The sequence below is a fragment of the Triticum dicoccoides genome, chromosome 3B, assembly GCF_002162155.2.
Source record: "Triticum dicoccoides isolate Atlit2015 ecotype Zavitan chromosome 3B, WEW_v2.0, whole genome shotgun sequence".
NCBI lineage: Eukaryota > Viridiplantae > Streptophyta > Magnoliopsida > Poales > Poaceae > Triticum > Triticum dicoccoides.
In genome coordinates this window covers 245,987,232-245,993,264 of record NC_041385.1, presented here as the reverse complement: position 1 = coordinate 245,993,264, position 6,033 = coordinate 245,987,232, and positions in this window count along the sequence as shown.

The following is a 6,033-nucleotide window of genomic DNA, read 5'->3' as shown; positions in this document are numbered from 1 at the left end:
GACGGTTCAGGCCTTGGCCGCAGTCATGTTGCCGGAGCCCATGCAGACTGGTGATTCTGCTTCTGAACAAGGTACGGAGAAGTCCGAGGTTGAAAAGGTGTCCAAGTGGGCGGCTAAAAAGAAGAAGTTGACCTGTTTCCGTTGCGGTGAACCGGGTCACTTTTTGGTTGAATGCACTGCGGAGTTATGCGACTTGTGCCGGAAACCTAAACATACAACTTCTGAGTGTCCTCTTTTGTTGGGGCCTAAACTTTCTATTAACATCTATGGAGTCTGTTGCTCAGAGTTGATGTTCTTTGAGTCTCCTAGTGTGGAACCCTTGACACCCGTGGTTGAGACCTCCTTCCCTGGTGTGGTGAAGGTGGTTCATGGACCTTTAACTAAGGCACAAATCATTCAGCAGTTGTGGGAATTGGCACCGGGTAATTTTCAGTGGTCTTTGCTCAAGCTGACAGATCAGACTTACAAAGTCGATTTCCCGTCTAAGGAGGATCAGCTGAGAATCCTCAAGTTTGCTATGAGCAGGGTCACTGGTACTAGTTTTGTGCTGCAGTTTGATGAGTGGAAAAAGAAGGAGCTGCAGGGCACGCCGTTAACTCAGATTTGGGTTCGCTTCTCAGGGGCGCCATCTGCTCCCCTGGATAGTTTTTTGGTTACCTGGAGCCTGGGTTCTCTGATTGTAAGACTGGGCAGGTGGATATGCAGTTCACACGTGCTCCTTTTGTGGGGTGGCGCGTTTGCTTGTCAGTGTTGCTAACATTGAGTTCTTGCCGGATGTGGTGCCTTGGACGCATGAAGGCGTTCTGTATCAGTTGGATGTCGAGTATGAGGATCCCAATCTTTTCCGGGAATTTGAGGATGATAATCCTATGGACACTTTCGAGGGAGGAGGTGCTTCGGGGAACCAGGATGATAGTGCTAAGAGTAATGATGATAAGGCCAAGGGGCCTTCGGGTCCGTCTGACTCTGGTGAGACTGCTACTAAAAGGTCAACAGGTACTGTTCTGATGAGTATGTTGCAGCTTGGTTCCTTGGGGGCTTTCTCGGCGCCTCCTAGGCTTTGGAGTGATCGAGTTGATCTGGTGGACCCGGTGGTGCGTCCGTTTTTGCCCGAGCTTGTTGGGCTGGGAGGAGACGAGGGGAAGGAGGCCCCTAACACTCCCTCTTCTCCTTCTCCCCCTCCTATTTTGGAGGTGGAGGCTGCGGCAGATGACTTGGCTGGAGGTGGCGGGCAGGTGGCCTGGCGCTCCGCGTCACCATCTTCGTCGACGCCGAGGGCGAGCTCGGTAGCTTTGCTCTCTCCTATGAGGCCGACCGTCTTCGGACGGGTGTGCGGTCAGGAGGCAACCGCACCCCTTCCCACCAGGCCGCTACCTGTCGTGGTGGGCGGGTCGGGTGGAGTGGCCAACCAGGCGCCCCGCTCCCCGGATCACCCACCTAGGCTGGTTTCGCCCGTCGGCCGCACCTGTTCTCGGCGGGACTCCCGTGGAGATGCCGCGGGAGGTGTCGTTGTCTATTGGTGTGGCCCCGGATGTCCCAGGCCGGGTTACCGCTGTTGGGGGTTGGGCAGGAGGCCCTTCCCCAAGCAGAGTTTCGTGCGAGGAGGTCATCGCCTTTGGAGGGATCCCGGATCCTGTCTCTCAGGGGAGGCAGATCAGCAGTCGGTTGCAGGAGCAGCCGGACGTTGATGACATGCAGCAGAGGTGCGCTATGAGGGCAGCCAAGCTATGTGACGTTGAGATCTCTACGGGTATGTCTGTTAATAAATCAAATTCAATTTTGCATTTTACCAATGATGAGATTGTTCATAATGCAAATCAACTAGGGGTTTCACTTGGTAGTAATGATAGTGAGATCACTAAATCAGTTAATGACATTCTTGATTTAGAAGCGGAGAGGGCATTGGAAATGATTCGTAACATAGCTGTCGTTAAACCCATAAATGAATCGGACATTGATGCACTAGGGGTCAGGGTTCTTGATGGTTTGTGTGCGGATCTTGACCCTTCATTTCCTGAGTCTGAGGAGGAGGAGGGATTCGGTTCACCTGAGGCCTCTAACCATGTCGATGGTTCGTTGGTTATCTCTGCTGAGCCCGGTTGTGGTGACCGGCCCGAGGATCACGTTAAGCCTAAGCGGACATGGAAACGGAAGGTTTACCCAGTGTCGGTTGTGCGTAGAAGTGCTAGGATCCGTACCTCTAAAAAAATTCATGATGAAATATGAGAGGCATTTTCTGGAATAGCAGAGGTCTTAAAGACTTGGCTAAAAGAAGGTTTCTATCAGATGCTTCTCTTGAGCATCAATTGGATTTTGTTGCTCTGCCAGAGACTGGAAGGGACAACTTCACCCCCCCCCCCCCAATTTCTTAGCACTTTATCGGGGGGGTTGACTTCAACTGGCATTGCCTCCCTCCGCGAGGAAGATCCGGTGGGGTTTTACTTGGGGTTAAGTGTGACTCTTTGGAAGTTCAGAGTGTAGTTATGGGAGATTTTGCGGTAAAGTTTTGGGTCAAAACTAAGGCAGATGGGTTTGATTGGGCTCTGGTGGCGGTTTACGGCGCCGCGCAACCAGAACTCAAACCAGACTTTTTGGCCGATCTTGTCCATATTTGTGGTAACGAGCAGCTCCCTATTTTAGTGGGGGTGATTTCAACATTATTCGAAGATGGGAGGAAAAGAATACTGAGAATTTTGATGGCAGATGGTCGTTTATGTTCAATACCATCATTGAGAGCTTGGATCTTAGAGAGATAGAGCTGTCGGGTAGGAAATTCACTTGTGCTAACTCGTTACCAATCCCGACTTTTGAGAAGCTAGATCGTGTCTTCGCTAGCGTCGAATGGGAACAAAAGTTTCCCCTAGTAACAGTACAGGCGCTGACACGAGATATCTCGGATCACACGCCGTTACTAGTTGACTCGGGGGCTCAAACCCATGTGGGTAACAAGAATACTTTCTCGTTTGAACTTGCATGGTTTGAAAGAGAAGGGTTCCTTGATCTGTTAGCTAGAGAATGGGCTAAAGACTCAGGAGGAAGGTCACCTATTGAAAGATGGCAATGTAAGATTCGTCATCTACGAAGGTTCCTTCGTGGATGGGCTAAGCATACGTATGGGATATATAAGGCTGAAAAGGAACGACTCCTTTTACTAATTCAAGCCCTAGAAGTAAAAGCTGAAACTTCTATTTTAGATACCAGCGAGCTGGAAACTAAGATGGAGGCTGAGTTGAGGCTGAAAGAACTCCTCCGAGAGGAGGAATTGAAGTGGGCACTGCGAGCTAAGGTTCGCAAAATCGTCCAAGGGGATACTAACACTCAATTCTTTCACATGATTGCTAATGGCAAGCATCGTAAGAAGAGGATTTTTCCAACTAGAATAGGACGAAGGGATGATTGTGGGTCAAGAAAATCTGAAAGTTTACATTACCAACTATTATAAGCAGTTGTTTGGACCTCCAGACGAGAATTTTGTGTCCTTAGATGAGTCCAGGGTTGAGGATGTTCCTCAACTCGCGACTGGCGAGAATGAGATTTTGACTGCTCCTTTTATACAGAAAGAGGTGTTTGAGGCCATCGCACAAATGAAAAATAATAAGGCTCCGGGACCGTATGGGTTTCCGGCGGAGTTTTATAAAAAATGTTGGCACTTTATTAAGGGAGACTTGCTTCCGATGTTCCATGAGCTTTTCTCTGGACAGCTTCAATTGTTTCAGCTGAATTTTGGAGCGATAACTTTACTTCCTAAGAAGACAGAGGCCGTTCGCATTGAGCAGTTCAGACCTATTTGTCTTCTTAATGTTAGTTTCAAAATTTTCACCAAGGTTGGGACGAATAGGCTTACGCAAATTGCGCATTCTGTGGTGCAACCGTCCCAAACTGCTTTTATGCCAGATAGAAATATCCTTGAAGGGGTTGTCGTCTTGCATGAAACGCTCCATGAGATTCACTCAAAAAACTCGATGGCGTTGTTTTCAAAGTGGATTTTGAAAAGGCTTATGATAAAGTCAAATGGCCCTTTCTTCAACAGGCTTTGCATATGAAAGGTTTTGATCAGACCTGGAGAAACCAGGTAGAATCCTTTACGCAAAAAGGGAGTGTTGGGATTAAAGTGAATGATGACATAGGTCACTACTTCCAGACACACAAAGGGTTAAGGCAAGGGGATCCCATGTCACCGATCCTATTCAACATAGTGGTAGACATGTTGACCATTTTAATAGGACAGGCTAAGGATGCGGGGCAGGTAGGTGGCCTTGTTCCGCACTTAGTTGATGGAGGTGTCTCCATCCTTCAGTATGCTGATGATACTATCATCTTCATGGAGCACGACTTGGCGAAAGCGCGAAACATGAAGCTCGTGTTATGCTTATTTGAACAATTGATCAGGTTAAAAATTAACTTCCACAAGAGCGAATTGTTCTGTTTCGGAAGAGCTAATGATGACCAAGAGGCATATAAACAATTGTTCGGATGTGAATTGGGAACTTTACCGTTCACATATTTAGGTATACCCATTCATCATCGTAAGCTGACCAACAGAGAATGGAAATGCATTGAGGATCGTTTTGAGAAGAAACTGAGCTGTTGGAAAGGTAAGCTCATTTCATACGGAGGGTGATTAATTTTGATTAATTCGGTCCTCACAAGTATGCCTATGTTTCTTCTATCCTTTTCGAGGTCCCGGTGGGAGTCAGGAAGAGACTAGATTTCTATCTATCACGATTCTTTTGGCAGAGTGATGAGCTTAAGCGAAAATATAGGCTTGCTAAATGGGATATCATCTGTAGGACGAAGGACCAAGGGGGTCTAGGTATTGAAAATCTGGAAGTCAAGAACAGATGTCTCCTTAGCAAGTGGTTGTTTAAGCTTTCTTCCGAGACGGAGGCCACTTGGGCTCAGATCTTGCGAAATAAGTATCTTCACTCTAAAACTTTGTCCCCAGGTGACAGTGAGGCTAACTGACTCACCATTTTGGAAAGGCTTGATGAGAGTTAAATCACTCTTTTTCAATAGGACAAGGTTCTTAGTCGGAAATGGAGCTACTACGAGGTTCTGGGAGGATACGTGGCTTGGGTAGACTCCCCTTGCACTTCAATATCCTTCTTTGTATAACATTGCTCAACATAGAGATGCTTACCTTGCAACAGTTCTACAATCCACTCCACTCAATATTCATTTTCGGAGGACGCTAGTGGGAAATCGTTGGGAGGCCTGGCTCCATCTTGTGAGAAGATTGATGGATGTCCAGTTGTCTCAGCAGCCAGATCAGCTGTGTTGGAAACTCACTAAGAACGGAGTGTTCTCGGTCAAATCCATGTATCTGGATGTTATTAACTCTAGCGTGATTCCTTCCTTGAAGCATGTTTGAAAAGTTAAGGTCCCTTTGAGAATTAAAGTGTTTATGTGGTTTGTGCATAAACAAGTTATTTTGACTAAGGATAATCTGGCAAAACGTAACTGGGTGGGTTCTGCAAGATGTAGTTTTTGCGACCATAACGAATCTATCAAACACCTCTTTCTTGATTGTCCGCTGGCCAAGATTTTGTGGCGATTGGTTCATATTGCTTTTAATATTAATCCGCCCAGTTCTATCAACACGTTATTTAGGACGTGGCTCGATGGGATAGCTTCAGATACAGCGAGGCACATTCGTGTAGGCGTTTGTGCTTTATTATGCGCAGTCTGGAACTGCAGAAATGATTTGGTTTTTAACATAACAACAAACATTCACTTTTTGCAGGTTATCTTCAGGGCCACTGCGTTGATCCGTATGTGGTCGCTACTCACTCCGACGGAGGCCAGGTAGCGTTTGGTTACTGCGTCTACCCGATGGGAGATGGTAGCACGGGATATTTTCAACCGGTTTGGATGACGGTCATGTAATAGGATAGGCATATAGTGCTCCTATATTTTTTTGCCAGCCGGTTGTGGCTTGGCCTTTTTTTGTTTCGCTCTTGTGAGCATTTGTTTACTTCCTTCTGCGAGACTTGGAGATTGTTGCTGGATTTTTTTTATTAATAATATTGACCG